The following is a 25,956-nucleotide window of genomic DNA, read 5'->3' as shown; positions in this document are numbered from 1 at the left end:
TCAATTAAATTCAATATTTCTTCTGTTACCCAAGGATTTCTATTAGCCCTCGCCTTTTTACCTACTTGATCGTCTGCTGCCTTCACTACTTCATCTCTCAGAGCTACCCATTCTTCTTTTACTGTATTTCTTTCCTCCATTCCTGTCAATTGTTCCCCTATGCTCTCCCTGAAACTCTGTACAACCTCTGGTTCTTTCAGTTTATCCAGGTCCCATCTCCTTAGATTCCCACCTTTTTGCAGTTTCTTCAGTTTCAATCTGCAGTTCATAACCAATAGATTGTGGTCAGAATCCACATCTGCCCCTGGAAATGTCTTACAATTTAAAACCTGGTTCCTAAATCTCTGTCTTACCATTATATACTCTATCTGACACCTTTTAGTATCTCCAGGATTCTTCCAGGTATACAACCTTCTTTTATGATTCTTGGCTCTGGCTCTGAGCACTATGGGACTCAACTGCTGTGGTTATCAGTCCCCTAGAACTTAGAACTACTTAAACCTAACTAACCTAAGGACATCACACACATCCATGCCCGAGGCAGATTCGAACCTGCGACCGTAGCAGTCGCACGGTTCCGGACTGCACGCCTAGAACCGCGAGGCCACCGCGGCCGGCTTATGATTCTTGAACCAGGTGTTAGCTATGATTAAGTTTTTCTCTGTGCAAAATTCTACAAGGCGGCTTCCTCTTTCATTTCTTCCCCCCAACCCATATTCACCTACTATGTTTCCTTCTCTCCCTTTTCCTACTGACGAATTCCAGTCACCCACGACTATTAAATTTTCGTCTCCCTTCACTACCTGAATAATTTCTTTTATCTCGTCATACATTTCATCTATTTCTTCATCATCTGCAGAGCTAGTTGGCATATAAACTTGTACTACTGTAGTAGGCATGGGCTTTGTGTCTATCTTAGCCTTAATAATGCGTTCACTATGCTAACCCGCACTCCTATTTTTTTATTCATTATTAATCCTACTCCTGCATTACCCCTATTTGATTTTGTATTTATAGCCCTGTAATTACCTGACCAAAAGTCTTGTTCCTCCTGCCACCGAACTTCACTAATTCCCACTACATCTAATTTTAACCTATCCATTTCCCTTTTTAAATTTTCTAACCTACCTGCCCGATTAAGGGATCTGACATTCCACGCTCCGATCCGTAGAACGCCAGTTTTCTTTCTCCTGATAACGACGTCCTCTTGAGTAGTCCCCGCCCGGAGATCGGAATGGGTGACTATTTTACCTCCGGAATATTTTACCCAAGAGGACGCCATCATCATTTAATCATACAGTAAAGCTGCATGTCCTCGGGAATGAGATAACTGCAGCAATGACTGGCCTATTTTTGCCGTTTGGCACTGCTGCCCGATGGAAAAATGACTGTCCACGTAAAACGTGCAAATGCGTGCACGTAAATACATTGGAACTCGTTGCTAATGAGATAGTAGGAGAGTCATTTACGAAAGCTTACCGACGCAGAGGAAAATTTTGTAACCAACAATTTCGGATAATACTGATAGCAGTTTAGTTTTAAGTTCGTTATACGTCATTACACGTTTTAAAAATATCGTAAACATTCTTTGTGGAATGCTAACCATCTCGTTTTATCCAATCAAATAGGCATGATCGCTGATACATATCAAACAGATCACGTGAACAATATCTGAAAAATGTGTCATTGTCCGGTTCACAGTTTACCGTCAACCATTACAGACGTGTACTATAAAAGCAACGAAGAGAGGTGACCACGGTGAATAATTTATGCAGTCTGCAGTTTGCTGAAATGGTCGCAGATGATATTGTAATGAAGAGAAAACTGAAAATCACTATTCCTTCATTTATTAATCCAGTTTTAAGCGTTTCGGCGTTACTCAACATCTGAATCTGTATAAAAGGAACAAATGGCACGTCAAATAATTACACAAAGACGCATGTAGCAAAATGAATCCATACTATACATGAAGACTAGGAATATCCACAATTTCACAGAAGAATACCCATCCTTCTTCAGATAAAAACAAGAGGATCGCTCAGTTACATGGCTGACTTGCAACGAACTTAAAGAGACTGACGGAATTCGGATTGTGAGTACAGACAGGTGCAAGGGCGTGGCCACTTGTTGGTGGCACACACAGTACGTTCTTCACGCTGACATGACAGAAATCTGCCAAGGACAGCACTTCTACTTATGGCATGTATCGGTTAGAAAAAGGCACCGATGATGACTGATATTAGTCGAAATCGATCTGCGACAAGATAAATAAATTATGTTTCCGCGACTGGTTGCTACATTATTTATAATTTTATATTCCACCGTTGCCGCACAGAAAAGGAACCTTTTGGAGCCCAATATTCAAAACCTGATTTTAGTTACACCGCTTCGTTTCGTCTCCACATTAACCTGACTGCTACAACAGCTCAAAATAACCGTTTACTGAAATAACCGATTTTATCTTTTTATTACATGACGTCCAGTAATAAACTTACACTTATAACATAGACTGAAAAATTTTAGTGAAGATGGAGGAATAGGATATCACGATCGATATCGGGTTGAGGAAGCAGCACAGACCGCTGCCACTGTGTCCAGCAGAGATGGCGAAGGTGAGAGAGATGGGCGCGGTGACAGGGAGAAGTCACAAGCCGACGACTTACCTTCACCGTCACCTTTGGATATCAGTTTTTTACCCTGAAGCAAGCACAAAATTAAAGATTCAGTTATTATACCTAGTATGCAGCACGTCGATAAAATAGGAGGTATATCGATCAAATTTACCTTCTCTTCCAAGGAACACTGTGGATGTTTTTCTCCTTAGTTGACGACGCATGTTTGTTTGTTACTTCAGCCGTTTTTAAACAAATCGCGCACTGTATTTCATTTCTACAACACTTTGCAAAATACACTGACGGAAAAAATCGCAACACCAGGAAGGAGTTGTGCAACATAAAGTTAGTAGGAGTATTCCACATCTAAAAGGTGACGTCTGTTCAAATTTCGCGCCAGTCGCTTAAGAGTGGCACCTTTAGCGCCGATCTGAGGACGCAAACCAGATTTGAAACGGTCGTGAGCGTTAGATAGGGCGTGATGAGTTGATGTTAGTCAAGAATGTCTTTAAGGCCACAAGGACAACATTATCAATAGCTCACTGATTTTGAACGAGCTCGAGCAACAGGGCAACCAGAAGCTGAAGTTCCCTTCTGCGATACTGTGGAAAGAGTTGGCAGGACTGTAGCCACTGTCGCATCGTCGTGCACCTGCAGCAGGAATCTGATCTGAGCAGCAGCTGGCACCACAGTGACACAACGAAGTGCTACAAACCGGTTCCTTCAAGCACAGCTCCGAGCCAGACGCCGTGTAGCGTGCATTCCACTGACCCCAAACCACGGTCATTTGCGACTTCAGTGGCGTCAAGCGAGAGCTCATTATAGAGCAGGGTGGGAGTCTGTTGTGTTTCCTGATCAAAGCTGGTTCTGCCTCGGTGCCAGCGATGGCCGTGTGTTGGTTAGGAGGAGGGCCTGCAACCAATCTGTCTGCGTGCTAGACACACAGGACCTAAACTAGAAGCTATCGTCCGGGTTGCGATTTCATATGACAGCAGGAACACTGACGTTGTTATCTCACACCCTGACTGCAAATTTATACGTCAATCCGGTCATTCGACACGCTGTGCTGCCATTCATGAACTGCATTCCAAGGGGTGCTTTCCAACAGGATAACGCTCGTCCACATACCGCTGTTGTAACCCAACATGCTCTACGAAGTGTCGATATGTTGCCTTGGCCAGCTCGATCACCAGATCTGTCTTCAGCCGAGCACACGTGGGACATCACAGGATGACATCTCCAACATCACCAAAAGAAAGGATTAACTGTCTCTGTGTTGACGGGGAAAGTGCAACAGACATGGAACACCGTTTCACAAACTGACTTCCGGCACCTGTGCAACACAATGCTTGCATGTTTTCATGTTTGCATGCGACATTCTGACGGTTACGTCGTTTACTAATGTGCCAGCATTTCACATTCGCAACGGTATATCTCGCACTTACATTAGCCTGTGATTTACCTAAATATATCACTTAGACAAGTCTGCCTGCTTAGCTGTGTGGTAACGTGCTTGCTTACCGCGCAGCGGGCCGGGTACGATTCCCGGCCGGGTTGCAGGTTTTCTCCGCTTGTGGACTGGGTGTTGTGTTGTGCTCATCATCATTTCATTCTCGTCACCGGCGCGCAAGTCGTCCAATGTGGCGTCGCCTGAAATAATACTTGCATTCGGCGGCCGAACTTCCCCGGATGGCGCCTCCCGGCCACACGCTCATTTCATTTTCACCACATACACAAATTACTCCAGAAATTTCATTATTCTACATTAATTATTTTCGTTGTTGCGATTTTCATTTCCGTCATTCTACAATATCGGACGGTACCAATGTGCAACACGACCGACGTCTGAGGACGACAGCGACGAACTACTGTTCATACCAGGTGGGGGCAACTCCTGCACGTACACGCGTGCCGTGTAGCAGACCACGCCACGCCGAAACAGGAGCATTGATTCTGAAACGCTGTGCCGATTATCGTGTCATATATTTGTTGCTGCCTTCTAATTGAAGAAGTTGCTATGAAAACAGTAGTCGTCCATATTCGAAGTTTCCGTAATAACTCAATATTTCAGAGCAATCGAAATTTTACGAATAGTCGTGGTACGCTGGTGTTCACGCCAGCTGGTTGCGAATATGGATACTCGACATCGGCACAATGTGATCAAAAGTATGCATACACATGACTGAAAATGACTTAAAAGTTCCTGGCGCCCTCCATCGGTAATGCTCGAATTCAATACGGTGTTGGCCCACCCGTAGCCTTGATGACAGCTTCCACTCTCGCAGGCATTCGTTCAATCACATTCTGGGAGATTTGTTGGGGAATGGCAGCCCATTCTTCACGGAGTGCTGCACTGAGGATAGGTATCGACGTGGGTGAGTGAGGCTTGGCACGAAGTCGGCGTTCCTAAACATCCCAAAGGTGTTCTATAGGATTCAGGTCAGGACCCTCTCCAGGCCAGTCCATTACATGGATGTTATTGTCGTGTAACCTTTCCGCCACAGGCCGTGCATTGTGAACAGGTGATCGATCATGTTGAAAGATGCAGTCGCCACACCCGAATTGCTCTTCAACGGTGGGAAGCAAGAAGGTGCTTAAAACATCAATGTAGGCCCATGCTGTGATAGTGCAACGGAAAACAACAAGGGGTGCAACCTCCCTCCATGAAAAACACGACCACACCATAACACAATCCTCTCCGAAGTTTACTGTTGGCACTACACACATTGGCAGATGACGTTCACGGGCATTCGCCATACCCACGCCCTGCCATCTGATCGCCATATTGTGTGCCATGATTCGTCACTTCACACAACCTTTTTTTCACTGTTCAATCTTCCAATGTTTACGCTCCTTACACGAATCGAGACGTCGTCGCTCCTTACACCAAGCGAGGCGTCGTTTGGCATTTGCCGGCGTGAAGTGTGGCTCATGAGCAGCCGCTCGAGCATGAAATACAAGTTTTCTCACATCCCGCCTACCTATCATAGTACTTGCAGTGGATCCTGATGCAGTTTGGAAACCTGTGTGATGGTGAGGATAGATGTTTGCCTATTACATATTACGACCCTTTTCAACTGTTGGCGATCTCTGTCAGTGAACAGACGAGGTCGGCCTGTACGCTTTTGTGCTGTATGTGTCCCTTCACGTGTGCACTTGACTATCGCATCGGAAACAGTGGACGTAGGGATGTTGAGGAGTGTGGGAATCTCGCGTACAGACGTATGACACAAGTGAGTTCCAATCGCCTGACCACGTTCGAAGTCCGTGAGTTCCGCGGAGAGCCCCATTCTGCTCTCTCACGATGTCTAATGACTACTGAGGTCGCTGATATGGAGTACCTGGCAATAACTGTGAGCACAATGCATCTAATATGAAAAGCGTATTTTTTTGAGGGAGTCCGGATACTTTTGATCACATAGTGTAGATATGTTTATTTTTGTACATATTACCTTTGCGTTTGACATGACGAAGTGTAATTATCTTCGTAGTAGTGGTAAGTACGCGATTTGTACCACTAATTGATAATATGTTGTAAAACATTCAGCAGCACAACATCCGATGATGATTGCATAGCTCTGTCGAAACCGATCATCCTATGCAATGTTCTTTTTTTGCGATCTTGGCTTATGAACTTTCCTCAGAATAAACATTACTAGTTTTTAAAAACAGTTTCATTTACTCTGAGGTGACTAAAGTCAAGGGACAGCAATATGCACATACATACAGATGGCGGTAGTATGACGTACACACGATATGAAAAGCTGGTGCTTTGGCGGCGCTGTTATTTGTAGTCTGGCGATTCATGTCAGAAAGTTTCCGACGTGATTATGGCCGCAAGACGGGAATTAACAAAATTTGAACGTGGAATGATAGTTGGAGCTAGACGCATGGTACATTCAGTTTCGTAAATCGTTAGGGAATTCAGTATTCCGAGATCTACAGTGTCAAGAGTGTGCCGAGGATAACAAATTTCAGGAATTACCTCTCACGACGCACTATGCAGTGCCCGACAGACTTCGCATAACGATCGAGAGCAGCGGCGTCTGCGTACAGTTGGCGGTACTGACAGGCAGCCATCACTACGTGAAACAACCGCAGAAATCGGTGTGGGACATACGAGGAACGTATCCGTCAGGACAGTGACGTGAAACTTGGCGTTAATTGTCTATGGCAGCAGGCGACCGACGCGACTGTCTTTGCTAACTGCACCACATAGCCTCCAGCGCCTCTCCTGGTCTTATGGTCATATCGGTAGGACCCTATGTAACCTTCGTGACACTGCACTCGTTAAAACCTGTGCTATGGTAAGTGAGCGGGATTCACCTTATGAGAAAGGATTTTCGCATAGATATCGACCGCGTGTACCTGAATGGTGGCAAATCAGACTTGCATCCACTCTGTAATAACAATGATCCGTCAAGTAAGTTCGAAATGCAATTACATGTCAAGGCGGATCAAAAGCAACCCAGAAAATGCTACCAATGTGATAATAATACGGTCGCCAGCCTAATTAGTCATTAATTTTCTTCCCTGTACAAGTTGGTATATATTCATGCAAAACAACAAGTTGTAACACCGCTTAATAAAGTGGAATTTTAGAACCAGAAAATATATTAAACTGATAGTTTCACATTTTGTACTGATACGGAAAATCATGAATACATAACACTACACTATAATGTTTACTACAAAACTTTATACTGTCTACTAATCTGATTAAAATCGGACATAGGTTAGCCTAGAAATTGTACTTTCGTGCCACACACAAAATGTCAATTTTGATAAAGATTGATAAATTTTGACATTTATATTGACTTTAACTTTTGCTGGTCAAAGCAATTTAGAACACTTCAGAAGTCAAATGAATTAGGGGGGAGGGGGGGGGCCTGAAAGTGTTATGATCGCTGTATTTAAAAAATTTGATTTTTGAATTTATTATTCATTCAATATTTCCGGTATATAAGTTACTACTCTTTTCATCTTATTTAGTGCTCATTTAAATGCCTTTAAATCTGTCTCCAAATAATAAACTTCATTACTATGTCAATACTAAAGTTATCTTTCGACGTCGTTAGACCTTCGCTGTTCATTTACTGGTTCATTAACAAAACATTTCTTTAAACACCATTCTAATATGGCTAGTTCTGCAAATAATTATTATTAACACAATTTTTAATTTTCATTTCGGGACACTCGGATTGCACAACGTTTGGAAAGGAGGATAATAAAATAATGGAAAAGTTCTGGTAAAATTTAGGTTATTATTGCACCAAACAAACACAGTTCACTCTCTGATCCACACGAATACAGTACCAAAAGTTTCAACCTACTAGTATCGATGCGGCGGTTGGCGGGCGGCGAGATGGCGAGGCACAGAGCACACATACAACCGCAGGTATGGCTCTTGACGTATCGGTACTGCAATTGTTCTTAGCGTAGCAATACTTTTCCATTTAGTGCCTATGGAATTCTGCCATGCTGTGTGGGCGTTGTGACGGCATACCCGAGGCTCAGTGAAGCTTCCAGGAGAGCCTCCTCGCTCCAGAAGGTGTTGTTCAAACCAGTGCCAAACTGCTACTACTACTGAGCCCGTTGTGCTGTGCAGTGCCCGTGCGCATTTTCCCGCGCTCGCCTCCCATCCACCTTTTACCGCTCCCCTACAGACAGGCCGGGTATTCACCCGAGGTTTTGCATTCTGCATATCCTAACACATTGTCTACGTATGGACCAGACGCACAGTTACAATTTTAAACATCTTACAACAGTTTTAACATTTGTTACATTTCAGGAGGAGGAGATTAGTGTGTAACGTCCCATCGACAACGAGGCCATTAGAGACGGAGCACAAGCTCGGGTTAGGGAAGGGTGAGGAAGGAAATCGGCAGTGCCCTTTCAAAGGAACGATCCCGGCATTTGCCTGAAGTGATATAGGGAAATCACGGAAAACCTAAATCAGGATGGCCGGACGGGGGATTGAACCGTCGTCCTTCCGAATGCGAGTCTGTTACATTTCAATTCTGTCACAATATTACTTGACATTTGACATAAACATAACCATTCACATTGAAACTTATTTACAGTTTTCTTAACATAATGGCATGAAACAAAAAGAAATGAAATCAGAACATCAGTTACACAAGTTTATCGTAAAATCAGATGAAAAGAAACACTTATAGGTACAACAGTACAGAGTCGTTGTTGTTACACCTAAACGACTGGGAAATCGTAGCCTGGACAGGTAAGTCCCGATTACATTTGGTAAGAGCTGATGGTAGGGTGCGAGTGTTGCGTAGACCCCACGAACCCGTGGACCCAAGTTGTCAACGAGGCACTGTGCAATCTGGTGGTGACTCCATGAATGGAGTGGTCTGTGTTTACATGAAATGGACTGCATCCTCTCGTCCAACTGAACCGATCATTGACTGCAAATGGTTACATTCGGCTACTTGGACACCATTTGCAACCATTCATGAACTTCATGTTTCCGAACCACGTGGGAATTGTTAAGCACCACGTCACCGGGCAACAGTTGTTCGAGTTTGGTTCAAAGAACATTGTCGACAATTCTAGCGAATGATTTGGCAATCAAGATGGCTCCACATGATCCTATTGAACATGTATGGGACACAACGGAGAGGTGATTTCGTGCACAAAACCTGGACTGGCAGCACTTTCGCAGTCGTGGACGTCTGTAGAGGCAGCACGGCTCGGTATTTCTGCAGGGGACTTGCCGAGTCAATGCAACTACAAAAGGAGGTCCGACTCATTATTAGGTGTCCCGTGTATTTTGTCACCTCAGTTTAAAACACAAAAATTTGAACACTTTTGCTGTGAAAAATTGATATACCGAATTTTTTACGCGATTATTGCTTATCTCACTAGGGGCAAGATAGATACTGCCTACTGGAAAATTAAAGAGACCTTTGGAGAAAAGAGAGCCACTTGTATGAATATCAAGAGCTCAGATAGAAACCCAGTTCTAAGCAAAGAAGGGAAAGCAGAAAGGTGGAAGGAGTATATAGAGGGTCTATACAAGGGTGATGTACTTGAGGACAATATTATGGAAATGGAAGAGGATGTAGATGAAGATGAAATGGGAGATACGATACTGCGTGAAGAGTTTGACAGAGCACTGAAAGACCTGAGTCGAAACAAGGCCCCGGAAGTAGATAACATTCCATTAGAACTACTGACGGCCTTGGGAGAGCCAGTCCAGACAAAACTCTACCATCTGGTGAGCAAGATGTATGAGACAGGCAAAATACCCTCAGACTTCAAGAAGAATATAATAATTCCATTCCCAAAGAAATCAGGTGTTGACAGATGTGAAAATCACCGGACTATCAGTTTAATAAGTCACAGCTGCAAAATACTAACGCGAATTCTTTACAGGCGAATGGAAAAATTAGTAGAAGCCAACCTCGGGGAAGATCAGTTTGGATTCCGCAGAAATGTTGGAGCACGTGAGGCAATACTGACTCTACGACTTATCTTAGAAAATAGATTAAGGAAAAGCAAACCTACATTTCTAGCATTTGTAGACTTAGAGAAAGCTTTTGACGGTGTTGACTGGAATACTCTCTTTCAAATTCTAAAGGTGGCAGGGGAAAATACAGGGAGCGAAAGGCTATTTACAATTTGTACAGAAACTAGATGGCAGTTATGAGTCGAGGGGCATGAAAGGGAAGCAGCGGTTGGGAAGGGACTGAGACAGGGCTGTAGCCTCTCCCCGATGTTATTCAATCTGTATATTGAGCAAGCAGTAAAGGAAACAAAAGAAAAATTCGGAGTAGGTATTAAAGTCCACGGAGAAGAAATAAAAACGTTGAGGTTCGCCGATGACATTGTAATTCTGTCAGAGACAGAAAAGGACTTGGAAGAGCTGTTAAACGGAATGGACAGTGTCTTGAAAGGAGGATATAAGATGAACATCAACAAAAGCAAAACGAGGATAATGGAATGTAGTCGAATTAAGTCGGGTGATGCTGAGGGAATTAGATTAGGAAATGAGACACTTAAAGTAGTAAAGGAGTTTTGCTATTTAAGGAGTAAAATAACTGATGATGGTCGAAGTAGAGAGGATATAAAATGTAGACTGGCAATGCAAGGAAATCGTTTCTGAAGAAGAGAAATTTGTTAACATCGAGTATAGATTTAAGTGTCAGGAAGTCGTTTCTGAAAGTATTTGTATGGAGTGTAGCCATGTATGGAAGTGAAACATGGACGATAAATTGTTTGGACAAGAAGAGAATAGAAGCTTTCGGAATGTGGTGCTACAGAAGAATGCTGAAGGTTAGATGGGTAGATCACATAACTAATGAGGAGGTACTGAATAGAATTGGGGAGAAGAGGAGTATGTGGCACAACTTGACAAGAAGAAGGGACCGGTTGGTAGGACATGTTCTGAGGCATAAAGGGATCACAAATTTAGCATTAGAGGGCAGCGTGGAGGGTAAAAATCGTAGAGGGAGACCAAGAGATGAATACACTAAGCAGATTCAGAAGGATGTAGGCTGCAGTAGGTACTGGGAGATGAAGAAGCTTGCACAGGATAGAGTAGCATCGAGAGCTGCATCAAACCAGTCTCAGGACTGAAGACAACAACAACAACGACAAAACTGGAGAAAAACGAAAAAAATCTGTTACAACCCAGACGAAACAAGCAAAGAAAAATACCAGTTATTCAGCACCGAAATACCGGTGAAGGTTTTAACCCGTTGCTTTTTCCCATTCCTAAAGTGCAGGAGAGAGATAGTTGGAGCACTTGCTACAGTGGTGCCAACCTGTTGCAGCGCACGGCAAGCGCAGCGGCGGCGGCGGCGGGGCATCCCCGCGGCTGGGCCTGGTGCCCGACGACGCGCGCTGGACCGTCTCGCGGCTGGTGGCGGCGCCGGCGGCGGCGGCGCTGTGGCAGGTGGCCGCCGGTGACGCGGACGTCGACGACGTGGGGGGCGACGTCGGCGCAAGGGGCGTGCGCCGGGGGCAGGCGGCTCCCAGCCAGCCGCTGCTCGACGAGGGGTGAGTCGCCAGTTCCGTCTCGCTGCGTCTGTGTGTTTGTTAGAGGTGGCAGCCCTGTACAGGGGTACGGCAAACAGAGCGAGGTTTCTCACGAGGTAAGACTCGAAAACGACGTTGGGGACAGAAGCAGTGAGAAATTGAGACAAGGGGGTAACTGTAGTAGCCTATCCCCCATGTTTTGGTGGTGGTGGTGGTGGTGGTGGTGGTTAGTGTTTAACGTCCCGTCGACAACGAGGTCATTAGAGACGGAGCGCAAGGTTGGGTTAGGGAAGGATTGGGAAGGAGATCGGCCGTGCCCTTTCAAAGGAACCATCTCGGCATTCGCCTGAAACGATTTAGGGAAATCACGGAAAACCTAAATCAGGATGGCCGGAGACGGGATTCAACCGTCGTCCTCCCGAATGCGAGTCCAGTGTGCTAACCACTGCGCCACCTCGCTCGGTCCCATGTTTTGAGTCTCTACATGAAGTAAGCTGTTAAGGGGGTAATATTGCAGGGCGATATGAAGTGTGACAAGCATGTAATGGCAGTTGTGGGGAAGGCGGATAGTCGTCTTGGGTTCATTGGTAGAATTTTGGGAAGATGTGGTTCATCTGTAAAGGACACCGCTTATAAAACACTAATACGACCTCTTCTTGAGTACTGCACGAGCGTTTGGGATCCCTATCAGGTCGGATTGAGGGAGGACATAAAAGCATTTCATAGGCGGGCTGCTACATTTGTTACTGGTAGGTTTGATCATCACGCGAGTGTTACGGAGATGCTTCAGGAACTCGAGTGGGAGTCTCTGGAGGAAAGGAGGCATTTGAGGCTGACTACAGTACAATTTTACTGCCGCCAACTTGCATTTCGCGGAAAGAGCACAAAGATAAGAGAGATTAGGGCTCGTACAGAGGCATACAGGCAGTCATTTTTCCCTCGATCTGTTTGGGAGTGGAACAGGGAGAGAAGATGCTAGTTGTGGTACGAGGTACCCTCCGCCACGCACTGTATGGTGGATTGCGGAGTATGTATGTAGATGTAGATGTAGAAGGGAACCAAGAAAGGTAACTAAAAGTCAGCGAGAAGAAATAAGAGCTTTAAGGGGTTCCAGGCACGTTCTACGAGGTACATTCAAAAAGGAATGCAGGACACTGTTTTCCTCGGATAATTTGTCTTCAGAAAATGCGGAACTTGTTGTGAGACGTCTCCAAATATTCCTCCTCCAGCCCCGAAAGTTCCGTGAAGCTGCGACTGGTGGCGGCCCTATACGTAACCTTCAAAATGGCGTCTATAATGGGAGGAATGTTCCGAGCAGAGTTCCCTTCGGCGGAAAACCAGAGCATTGCAGATATTCATAAGCGCTTGCAGAATGTCTGCGGAGACCTGGCAGTGAACAAAAGCACGGTGAGTCGCTGGGCGAGGCGTCTTGTCATTCTCGTAGATAGGTCACGCAAACGTCCCGCGTGCCGCACAGCTCTGACTGCAGTGTTGGGACGTGCGGACACTCTCATCGCCGTCCTACATCATTGGTCAGCTGGATGCCTCTGTCGGTAGTGCTGACACACTCGTTCATCAGTTGTGGTACCCAAAGGTATGTGGCCGCTGGGTCCCCCGCCGCTTAGGTGAAGACTACAGAGCAGCGAAGGGCCGTATGTGCTGAATTGCTTGCGCGTTGCGAAGTTCATCGTGACCGTTTTTTCTCGAACGTCGTCACAGGCGATGAAACATTGGTTCGTAACATCGAACCGGAACAAAAAGTTCAAAGACGCATCTTCGCATGGTAAGGTCATGTTGACGGTCTTGTGGGACTCTCGTGGCCGTTAATGTGCTCGATGTCCTCCTCATGGCGCAACGATCAACTCTGAATTGTGATGTGGCGCCACTCCATGGGTTTCGGTTTTTTCAGGTTGGAAGCGATGAACCCATGTTTCAATGCCTGTGACGAGCGAGTCCGACAAAAAGTTGTCACTGTCCGCCCCGTAATGCGCAAGCAAATCCGAAGAGATCGTCCTTTGTTGCTCTTTATGATGTGCTGTCAGGCGGCAAGGGAGCCAGGAACACACACCTTTGAGAATACCAGTTGATGGACAGAGCTAGCAACAGAGATGCCCAGTTTTAACCGAAGTGTCTGACTGCAATACGTCGATCACCTCGAATGAGAGTGTCCGCACGTTCCGGTACTGCAGGAGCCACACCTGTGTGCGGCCGGCCAGCGAGAGGGAGAGCGGACAGGTTAGCGCGACATTGTTGCGATAGGGAAACAGGCCTCGCCCGGCGACTCGCCGTGCTTTTGTTCACTGCCAGGTCTCCGTAGACATTCTGCAAGCGGCTACGAATATCTGCGATGCTCTGGTTTTCCGCCAATAGAAACTCAGTGACAGTTTCCTGCTTGGAACGCACCTCTGTTGCAGACTCCATTTTGAATGCTACATGAAGCGAAGCCACCTATCGGAACTTCATGAAACTATAGGCGCTGAAGCGAAAATATTTCACCATGTTTCACAACAAATTCCAAATTTCGCCGAGAAAAAATATGTTGCGTTACGTATTGAACGGCCCTCGTATTCCGTGTTTTATACACTCCTGGAAATGGAAAAAAGAACACATTGACACCGGTGTGTCAGACCCACCATACTTGCTCCGGACACTGCGAGAGGGCTGTACAAGCAATGATCACAAGCACGGCACAGCGGACACACCAGGAACCGCGGTGTTGGCCGTCGAATGGCGCTAGCTGCGCAGCATTTGTGCACCGCCGCCGTCTGTGTCAGCCAGCTTGCCGTGGCATACGGAGCTCCATCGCAGTCTTTAACACTGGTAGCATGCCGCGACAGCGTGGACGTGAACCGTATGTGCAGTTGACGGACTTTGAGCGAGGGCGTATAGTGGACATGCGGGAGGCCGGGTGGACGTACCGCCGAATTGCTCAACACGTGGGGCGTGAGGTCTCCACAGTACATCGATGTTGTCGCCAGTGGTCGGCGGAAGGTGCACGTGCCCGTCGACCTGGGACCGGACCGCAGCGACACACGGATGCACGCCAAGACCGTAGGATCCTACGCAGTGCCATAGGGGACCGCACCGCCACTTCCCAGCAAATTAGGGACACTGTTGCTCCTGGGGTATCGGCGAGGACCATTCGCAACCGTCTCCATGAAGCTGGGCTACAGTCCCGCACACCGTTAGGCTGTCTTCCGCTCACGCCCCAACATCGTGCAGCCTGCCTCCTGTGGTGTCGCGACAGGCGTGAATGGAGGGACGAATGGAGACGTGTCGTCTTCAGCGATGAGAGTCGCTTCTGCCTTGGTGTCAATGATGGTCGTATGCGTGTTTGGCGCCGTGCAGGTGAGCGCCACAATCAGGACTGCATACGACCGAGGCACACAGGGCCAACACCCGGCATCATGGTGTGGGGAGCGATCTCCTACACTGGCCGTACACCACTGGTGATCGTCGAGGGGACACTGAATAGTGCACGGTACATCCAAACCGTCATCGAACCCATCGTTCTACCATTCCTAGACCGGCAAGGGAACTTGCTGTTCCAACAGGACAATGCACGTCCGCATGTATCCCGTGCCACCCAACGTGCTCTAGAAGGTGTAAGTCAACTACCCTGGCCAGCAAGATCTCCGGATCTGTCCCCCATTGAGCATGTTTGGGACTGGATGAAGCGTCGTCTCACGCGGTCTGCACGTCCAGCACGAACGCTGGTCCAACTGAGGCGCCAGGTGGAAATGGCATGGCAAGCCGTTCCACAGGACTACATCCAGCATCTCTACGATCGTCTCCATGGGAGAATAGCAGCCTGCATTGCTGCGAAAGGTGGATATACACTGTACTAGTGCCGACATTGTGCATGCTCTGTTGCCTGTGTCTATGTGCCTGTGGTTCTGTCAGTGTGATCATGTGATGTATCTGACCCCAGGAATGTGTCAATAAAGTTTCCCCTTCCTGGGACAATGAATTCACGGTGTTCTTATTTCAATTTCCAGGAGTGTATTAGTTACGAGACAATTTCGTAAGAAAAGTCGCGTAACACGTTCTTCGTTAATTTCCAATTGTTATTGATCGAGTCTCACTGCCATATTCTCATGTATCGTATAGCTAGCATTGCCATTGTTTTCTAGAACTTTATTAGTACTTCTTTCCTCACATTTTTATTGACTGTTCTGTATTAATCTTATTAATATGATTGAATCTTTCAATATTTTTCGGTATGTGATTTTCGATTCTGAAAGAGATGGTATTTTCCAAGAAGTTGGATTCATTTACTTTCTTTTTATTTTGTGGTCGTTTGTTATAATTCTACCAACTTGATCTTTAAAATCCATGACATTTTTTGTCTAGATCGATAAGTTACAGGTCTTGGTAGTAATATTTTATTTTCAAATTTCTTTGGGCTCAGCTATAACAGATTGGATATTAGCAAACATTAGCAAACGCAGATGTCATTATATAGTTCCGTTGGTTAAGGTTATGGGTGTGAAACTCTCTTCCATTCAGTCATTGCCTCTACATATTAACAGCGTAGATATTAATAAATATCAGAGACGAACAGCATCCTTGTTATAAGCCTAGATTTGTCATTACTCTAACATTCTCTCTTTGGCAGTGACAACGGCAACTTCGGAGTCTTGTTACATTTGTTGAATTGACCTGTAGTACGTGGTGCGGCGTGCCTCTCTGTCTAATGCTTCCCAAAACGATACGAGCTCTTTCTAATATTTAAGTGATGTGCACAGAAGTCGATGCGCTGCTGACAAGGTTTCCGCGTGTTCCAGGCCGGAGGCGGTGGAGGCGGAAGGCGTCCCGGAGGCAGGCGGGCGGCGGCAGGCGGGGGCGGTGCTGCTCATGTCTGGACAGCCCCCGGCCATCGACCTGCTGCAGCTGCTGGTCAGTACACCGTTGTTTCTGGAGGCGTGCACAGAACAGAACACATACACCAGTGTCACAGAGCATCCCACCACGTTCTTAACGTTACAGGTGCTCAGTAACGATACCGTTTGCGTTGCTCATCTTGATTGCACATCCGTATACACAGTATTATAAATGTGGGTGTACGTATGTTCCACGTCTCCTCGTGAACCACTGACCCGACTTCAGCTACACTCGATACACACATCACTTTCTCTCTGGAAAGAACCGCTGTGACGGTAAGGAGGACGTACCTAGAAGTGGTCGTGCGGATAAAAAGGTAGTGTAGCCCACAGCGCGACAATACCCACACTTTAGCCATCCAGTATTTGAGAATCAGCGCATTTAGTGACTTGAAAAAACTTTACTCATAATCTCAAATCTTCACCAAACTTTTTCTCGCTCAAAACCCCTACAAAATGACGAAAGGAAAAAAATTTGCCTCTTATACCTTTTCGGTGTTCATGCCGTAAAAATTGACTCGTGGTGTTTTAATTTACTACTTACTTACTACTAACTGTATTCGTGACACATTCTGCAAACAATATTCAGATGTACAACTGAATGTCAGGAGAAAGGACGTCAGAAACATTGAGCTGTGTGAAAATGAAACAGCAGGACGGAATGCGCCAGACATACAGGTGAAATAATTGTACAAATGAAAACTAAATATGTTAAATTATGTGTAAAATATATTTGAGATGCGTAATACAAGCAAAGGCACGGGTAAAAAGCTCATCCTATACGCCTGGAACGATTTCAGCCAAATTTGGTACTCACGTTAGCTACAATCTGGAAAGTAATACTGCAGAGCTAACAGACACCAGCCTTATATTGGGGTGAGCATGATAACATAGAGTGTGGAAGGAGGACGAGGAGATGGACAAACAGCGAGGGGGAAGGAGAAGATAAGCACAGGTAGGAGGAGATGGACAGAGATAGGGCAGGGGGAAATGCAAAGGGAGAGAGAGGAGAGGAGGAGATGGACGCAGAAAGAGAAGGGGAGGAGATGATCAGGGAGAAAGGAAGAACGAGATGGAGAGGGAGAGGGGGAAGGCGGAGGTGGGCAGAGACAGGAGTAGCACAAGACTGACAAAGATAGGGGCAGGAGGAGATGGACAGGTGGAAAGCAGTAGATTGAGAGAGGGAGAGGAGGAGATACACACAGAAGGAAAGAGGATGAGATGAACAGGGAGGGAGAGAGAGGAGAAGGTGGACAAAGAGAAGGGGAAAAAGGAGATGGACAAAAAGAGGGAGAGGTGAAGGTGATGGACAGGGACACGGGAAATGGATAGAGAGAGGAGTGGATAGGTGGATAAAGAGCGAGGGGATGGGTACAGAGAGGGGGCTGCAAACCATGTCTACAGATAAAATGTAAGAGTACATATGAAGGACAACATAGCTGACGACCATAACATAATAATAGGAATTTTCTCATATGAGCATTTTTGTGTTAGCAGAAGAGCCAACACCGTGTTACGAGTGGAGGCCGAAATGCACGCGTTTTAGCTCACGCAAGCTGGCGTGAAGAGGGAAGAACTATACTGACGTGAGGTCTGGAACATGACAAGGAATGAGAATTCAGAAAGCGGACATAATTAGTTTGATACTTAACTTTAATCCATTAAGGATGAACGTCGCTCTTGACAGTACATGATTCACAATATTATCTGTTCAGAATACATTCTTGAAGATTAGTACTTCTAGTAACTGAATAGGGCGCCTTGCTAGGTCGTAGCAAATGACGTAGCCGAAGGCTAAGCTAAACTGTCGTCTCTGCAAATGTGAGCGTATGTAGACAGTGAACTATTTCTAGCAAAATCGGCTGTACAACTGGGGCGAGTGCTAGGGAGTCTAGACTAGACCTGCCGTGTGGTGGCGATCGGTCTGCAGTCACTGATAGTGGCGACACGCGGGTCCGACGTATACTAATGGACCGCGGCCGATTTAAAAGCTACCACCTAGCAAGTGTGGTGTCTGGCGGTGACACCACAAGCATCAATGTAAAGTGCTTTGTTCTTGCTGGTTCATAAACGAGTGGTACGTCGTTCTTACCAACCCAGACACGAGTTATTCCGCTTCCACAGTAGCAGAATTGCATCACTTTGTAAACTTCGTTGTCTCAAATTTTGTTGTAAAGTTTATCACCAATATTATTTCTGCTACTGCTCATTATTGTTATTATTGTTATTATTATTATTATTATCGTATGCATCAATTACAGTAATACACATTTAGCAAAACAAAGAAATATATATAAAAACGAACATGTGAAATTATATACAGTACACAAGTTTTAAGACGGCTCAGACTACACTCGGATGTTGATGGACTCGATCCAGCGGAGTGCCTCGTGGGATGCTTGATGGAGCTTCTCAATGCCACCAGGGAAGCGTCTGATTGGACAATCATTCACAATGTGGCTCACTGGTTGGGTCTCACCACAGTCACACACACTATCACTTGAAAAGCCCCGCTTGTGCATGTTATATTTGCACCTATCCTCTTCAGTCCGATATCTGTTTAACTGCACCCCCATCTCCCTTAGTTGGCGGTAGCCTGGAAATGGAACTGTTGGATTGTCTACAAGTTCGTGGTTTCGGGTTCTTGTAGCTTGCCACTCATTATTTCCGCCTTTCTATTGTCTGTGCTCAGTAAACAGATCATTCCATTCAAAAGGGCCTATAGTTCTTTCTCAGTTTTCTCTAATAATAGTATTGTCATAAGCGGATCTTATCATTGGCATTTTCTCACTCTGAATTTTAACCTCAGTCATGAACCTTTCTTTTATTTCTGTCATTTTTATCTTTGACAGAGCAGGTTCAACAGTAGTGAGGAAAGCTGCCTCTCAACCTCACGAACTTTTCACTCTGAGCAGTAGTCTCCCGTTCTTCCATTCTCAAAATCCCGCTTGTGCGGCTAGCGAGTTGGTCCAGGCCCGATCCTTACACAAGCAGTTAGTCGGCTTGAACTTATTGATAGAGTTGTTGGGTGTCCTCCTGAGGCAGGTTATGCCAAATTATGTCCAGTTGGCGCGTTAGATTGTCAAACTCCCAGGCAGGATGGAGGGCGGTGCACATAATGGTCCTAACGTTCTCAGTTGGGAGAAATCATCCAAGGTAGGGTTTGGCGAGCACGAAGACGAGCAGTAGAAACTCTCGCTGTGTGCAGGCTGGTATTACCTTTCTGAAATGCAAGCCCAGAGTGGATTGCCATGAAAGACAATGAAATGGGGCGTACAATGTCGTTGATGCACAGTTGTGGTGTAAGGGTGCCGCAGGTGACAACCAAAGGGGTACCATTATAAATGGCAAACCAGCCTGGGCTTACATTACGCCAAAATAATGCCCTCCTGCACGCGACGAGCGTTTCCACTCGTCTTCGTGCTTCCCAAAACTTGCCTTGGCTAGCAACGTCACCGTATCTCTTCACAATCGTGAACTTTTGGAACATTATATTTTGACGATAGAACGTTCCAATTGGACAGCATTTGGCACGATATCCCTCGGGAGAGCATCCAATAAACGTCAGTCAATTCCAAGGTGAATAAGTGCTTGCATAAGGGTCAGAGAAGGACCAACGCGTTGTTGACTGCCTCAATTTGTGAAGATATTTCTTTTAAATAAATCATCCAATTTTTCTGAAATTGACCAACGCGTTGTTGACTGCCTCAATTTGTGACGTTATTTCTCTTAAATAAATCATCCAATTTTTCTGAAATTGTAATCATTTATTTTTCTGTACATGCACATTACATATACCGGGTACCGTTCCATTCCGATAAATTCTTCGTCTAGCGTGGTTTTTCTTTTTTCCCTTAGAGTGCTTATGTAACAGAGAAAAAGGCTTGAAAAGCTTTCAAATTATGTGTAAAGGTTGTTGCAAGTCGCTAAGTACTCTCATTCTCAAATACCTCATGAATACAGTGTAGATAATTTACGCGGAATGAGTTACACTGTCTCAAAACATATACATACATTTTCTGGCTGTAATAATTGACATACATACATACATACATACAGGGTGTTTCAAAAATGACCGGTATATTTGAAACGGCAATAAAAACTAAACGAGCAGCGATAGAAATACACCGTTTGTTGCAATATGCTTGGGACAACAGTACATTTTCAGGCAGACAAACTTTCGAAATTACAGTAGTTACAATTTTCAACAACAGATGGCGCTGCGGTCAGGGAAACTCTATAGTACGATATTTTCCACATATCCACCATGCGTAGCAATAATATGGCGTAGTCTCTGAATGAAATTACCCGAAACCTTTGACAACGTGTCTGGCGGAATGGCTTCACATGCAGATGAGATGTACTGCTTCAGCTGTTCAATTGTTTCTGGATTCTGGCGGTACACCTGGTCTTTCAAGTGTCCCCACAGAAAGAAGTCACAGGGGTTCATGTCTGGCGAATAGGGAGGCCAATCCACGCCGCCTCCTGTATGTTTCGGATAGCCCAAAGCAATCACACGATCATCGAAATATTCATTCAGGAAATTAAAGACGTCGGCCGTGCGATGTGGCCGGGCACCATCTTGCATAAACCACGAGGTGTTCGCAGTGTCGTCTAAGGCAGTTTGTACCGCCACAAATTCACGAAGAATGTCCAGATAGCGTGATGCAGTAATCGTTTCGGATCTGAAAAATGGGCCAATGATTCCTTTGGAAGAAATGGCGGCCCAGACCAGTACTTATTGAGGATGCAGGGACGATGGGACTGCAACATGGGGCTTTTCGGTTCCCCATATGCGCCAGTTCTGTTTATTGACGAAGCCGTCCAGGTAAAAATAAGCTTCGTCAGTAAACCAAATGCTGCCCACATGCATATCGCCGTCATCAATCCTGTGCACTATATCGTTAGCGAATGTCTCTCGTGCAGCAATGGTAGCGGCGCTGAGGGGTTGCCGCATTTGAATTTTGTATGGATAGAAGAGTAAACTCTGGCGCATGAGACGATACGTGGACGTTGGCGTCATTTGGACCGCAGCTGCAACACGGCGAACGGAAACCCGAGGCCGCTGTTGGATCACCTGCTGCACTAGCTGCGCGTTGCCCTCTGTGGTTGCCGTACGCGGTCGCCCTACCTTTCCAGCACGTTCATCCGTCACGTTCCCAGCCCGTTGAAATTTTTCAAACAGATCCTTTATTGTATCGCTTTTCGGTCCTTTGGTTACATTAAACCTCCGTTGAAAACTTCGTCTTGTTGCAACAACACTGTGTTCTAGGCGGTGGAATTCCAACACCAGAAAAATCCTCTGTTCTAAGGAATAAACCATGTTGTCTACAGCACACTTGCACGTTGTGAACAGCACACGCTTACAGCAGAAAGACGACGTACAGAATGGCGCACCCACAGACTGCGTTGTCTTCTATATCTTTCACATCACTTGCAGCGCCATCTGTTGTTGAAAATTGTAACTACTGTAATTTCTAAAGTTTGTCCGCCTGAAAATGTACTGTTGTCGCAAGCATATTGCAACAAACGGTGTACTTCTATCGCTGCTCGTTTAGTTTTTATTGCCGTTTCAAATATACTGGTCATTTTTGAAACACCCTGTACATACATTAATGCTTGCTCCATAGACCATGAATACGACATTTCATAATGATGTGGAACGTGTTACTTTAACATAAGTTTTCTTTACTCTATGCAAATTTTTTTTGCAGTTACTACTTCATATCAAAAAATTCGTCATTGAGTAGAAGGAGTTGGCATTCAGAAATTCTTTTAATTTGCTTTTAAATGTTGGTCGGCTATCAGTCAGATTTTTAATGCTATTTGGCAAATGACCAAAGATTTTTGTGGCAGCATAATTCACCTCTTTCTGGGCCAAAATGAGATTTAATCCAGAGTAGTGAAAATCATTCTTTCTTCTCGTGATGCAGCTATGCACTTCGCTGTTATTTTCGAATTGGGATGGGTTATTAACAACAAATTTCATAAGTGAATATATGTATTGCGAAGGTACTGTGAATATTCCGAGGTCCTTAAATAAATGTCTGCAAGATGATCTTGGGTGAGCTCCAGCTATTATTCTGATTACACGCTTTTGTGCAATGAATACTTTCTCTCTTAATGACGAATTGCCCCAAAATATGATGCCATATGAAAGCAGTGAATGAAAATAGACATAGTAGGCTAATTTACTGATATGTTTATCACCAAAATTTGCAATAATCCTTGTAGCATTAGTAGCTGAACCTAACCATTTCAGCAGATCATTGATGTGTTGCTTCCAGTTCAATTTGTTATCAATGTGCACACCCATAAATTCTGAATATTCTGCCTTAGCAACAGAGTTCTGTTCATAGTCTATATTTATCAATGGTATTATGCTACTGTACAGAATTGTATAAACTGTGTTTTCTCAAAATTTTGGGAGAGTCCATTTGCAGAGAACACTTAATAATTTTCTGAAAGACATTGTTTACAATTTCCTCAGTGATTCTTACTTGTTGATTACTATACTTGTATCATCAGCAAAAAGAACTAGCTTTGCATCTTCATGAATATAGAGTAGCAAGTCATTAACATATATTTAGAGCAATAAGGGACCCAAGACTGAATCCTGCGTGACACCATTCTTAATACCTCCCCAGTTAGAAGAATCTGTTGATTTTTGCAGAGTATCTGTACCGTTAATTTCAACCTTCTGCATTCTTCCAGTTAAATATGAATTAAATGATGTGTGCACTGTCCCACTCATTCCACAATACTTAAGCTTATCTAGAAGAATTTCATGATTCACACAATCAAAAGTCATGGGAGGTCTCAAAATATCCCAATGAGTGATGTTTAGTTATTCAATGCATTTAATATTTGATCATTATAACCTCTAATGAATTTTATTTTTTATATTCGGCCAATAATAACATCAAATCTTGAAATTAAGTTTTTGTTAGCCCTGAAAGCCATTTGACAGGTAATCTGCAAATGGGACTCTGCACCACAAACCGTGAACTATGGACGTGGTTAGCCATTTAGTAATGTAGATGTTCTGTAACATCTTCTGCAAATGTTTAAAAAACCACAAAATCTGATAACCAACATATGCTTCTAAAAACAGATTTTAAGCCCATTTCTTTTAACGTCATCTTCTTCTTCTTCGTCATCTTCATCATCTTCACCTCAAGCATTGGGTCCTTTTTTTGTATTTTCTGTTATGGTACCCATCCTCAGTCTTCCTTGACTACTTCTCCCAACTGGCTTAAATCTTCTGATCTGGAGAGGTAATTTTTCTGCACTCATTCTTTCGAGGTGTTCAGTCTGGTTTCTCCTATTTTCTTACATTTTACTGAGAATGCTAAAGATGTTCAGTTCTTACCTAATTTTCGAATTTCGAAATCTCTTGGCTCTTGTGCATCCCTTTACTACTCTGGAAAACCTCATCTGCGTTGCATCTAGACGACTTTCTTGACGTTTACTTGTAACTCACGATAAAATTTCAATCTTCTTTCTTTCCTCCTTTTTAATTTTTCAGACATCTGTTTATTGCTCCACATATATTCCAAAACTTTGCGAATTTCTTCTCTATGCCTTCGTCATACTCATGTGTGATATCACAACCTAAATAGTTAAAAGTTTTACTTTTTCTATAGTTCTATTGTAGACCACAAAATTCTATCCATAGAGGGTATTTCCCTTTGAAACCCAATGATTTTGTCTTTTTTTGAAATCGTCAAATGGTACTCTTCACAAAACGTACGTAATAAATATAGTCCCCTTTGTAGATCTTCTTCATTATTCTCCAGCAGTGTGGCGTCATCTGCGTATGACATTAATGTTAATCTGAATTCCTCCATTAAAAATTTCCTTCCATTTCACAATTGCATATTCTAAATAAATGCTGAAAACTGTGGGTGACATGCTGCACTCTTGTCTTAGTCTTTTACTTGTGGTTATAATCTGTGTTAGAGTGCCATTTATATCTAAAATTACAGTCGTGTGTTTGTACAGACTTCTTAAAACGTTTATTAAGCATTCTGGATTTCCTCTTTCCCTCGTAATTCTTCACAGTTTGTTTCTATCAATATTATCGATTGCCTTAGCGATGTCAATGAACGCTAAATAAGTTTCACCATTATAATTTCTCCGCTTTTCGATTATTTTTTTATTATAAATACTCTATCTGTTCTCGATCTGCCGCTCTGAAATCCCATTTGTTCTTCGCCTAATAAACTCTAAGCTATCACGTTTAAACACTTGCTTACTATTCTTGCCACTCCCGTCGGAGGTTCGAGTCCTCCCTCGGGCATGGGTGTGTGTGTGTTGTTTTTCTCTTTGATTTGACATTGTTATTGTTCATTTCTTTTTTATATGTATGAAAACGTTTATTTAATATTTAAAGCCCTTGTGTGAAGAATTGTTTGATCTGCTGCCAACCCGTCCCTCGTGAGGAATTGAAGTAACAGTAAATAAAAAAGGAAAAACTGTCCAAAATTTTATCCTACTTCGCTCTACATTTTGTTCACAGAGCCAGGGAGCAATGGCGCGCGCAGCGGCCGAGTGACGAACTACGTCTGCTGAGGGGAAGTCCCGCGCCAGCGGAGCCAGTGCTGCCATAATATAAAAAGCCGAAAGGGGAAAAACAAAACGACGGCTTTCAACGTCTCTGCGGCCTCCCAGCGTTCCCCCCAGATCTTCCCAACAAACGTCCCAAAAAGTAGGATAAATAGAAAAAAAAGTAATGAAACCGAACTACCCTCCCGACACCTCATTACCACGAAGCCACTCTGCAAACCCCTGCAACACAACCCGACCCTGCGTGAATGTATTCTGCAGTATCGGCGCTATCTAGAGATCTCTTAACCGTGTTTACTTGTACCTGCGTTACCTTTCTAGTTGTCGCGCTGATGTATCCTTTCGCGTACGTGTGTAAGCAAATAAAATTTGTCTTCTTTTTTCCTGTGCTTATTTCTTTTTTACTGTCCCTTCTCCTTCCTCGGTCCAGGGCGGACGCATTTGTCGACGCCTGTGCCTCCACTGGGATCAAATATGTGCTCTTCCCAGGTAACACATTGTCGACGGAAACCGCGACGCTAGGGAAAGAGTGTGGGTACCCTATCCTCCCACGCACGCGTGGACTGTATAGAGAGCGACGAGAGGAAACCAGTTGTAGCATCTTATCGACGGGCAGAGTACATAAGTCGGCGGCGCTGTGTAAATAAGCAAACAGCTGCGCGGAGGAGGTGTCGGCAGAATAAACTGGAGGTCCTGCCGCCAGCGAAGCAGTGGTTCGGGACGTGCAATCCGGCGTAGCGACACGTCTCCAGTTCCTCTGCCTCCCTGGCGTATTTTTCGACGCCAACACTTCTTTTCAAATCGAAACGTTCCTCTGCAGAGTACCGCTGCTGGTACAGAAACGAGACGCCACCACTGAGAGTCGAACGCATTAAAGTGAGGACACTGTGGAG

General features: G+C 44.7%; 1 long non-coding RNA gene across 1 annotated transcript; it reads left to right on the top strand.

The window, feature by feature from the left end:
* The first annotated feature begins 11,580 nt into the window (after positions 1-11,580).
* LOC124552725 lies at positions 11,581-25,417 on the top strand. Its single transcript, XR_006967968.1, has 3 exons — positions 11,581-11,633; positions 16,400-16,511; positions 25,017-25,417. It is a non-coding gene; the product is annotated as an uncharacterized LOC124552725 (long non-coding RNA).
* Positions 25,418-25,956: the final 539 nt, after the last annotated feature.

The sequence above is a fragment of the Schistocerca americana genome, chromosome 10 (genome assembly GCF_021461395.2).
Source record: "Schistocerca americana isolate TAMUIC-IGC-003095 chromosome 10, iqSchAmer2.1, whole genome shotgun sequence".
NCBI lineage: Eukaryota > Metazoa > Arthropoda > Insecta > Orthoptera > Acrididae > Schistocerca > Schistocerca americana.
Note: the sequence above shows the minus strand (reverse complement) of the source record. Positions and strands in the feature narration are given on the sequence as shown.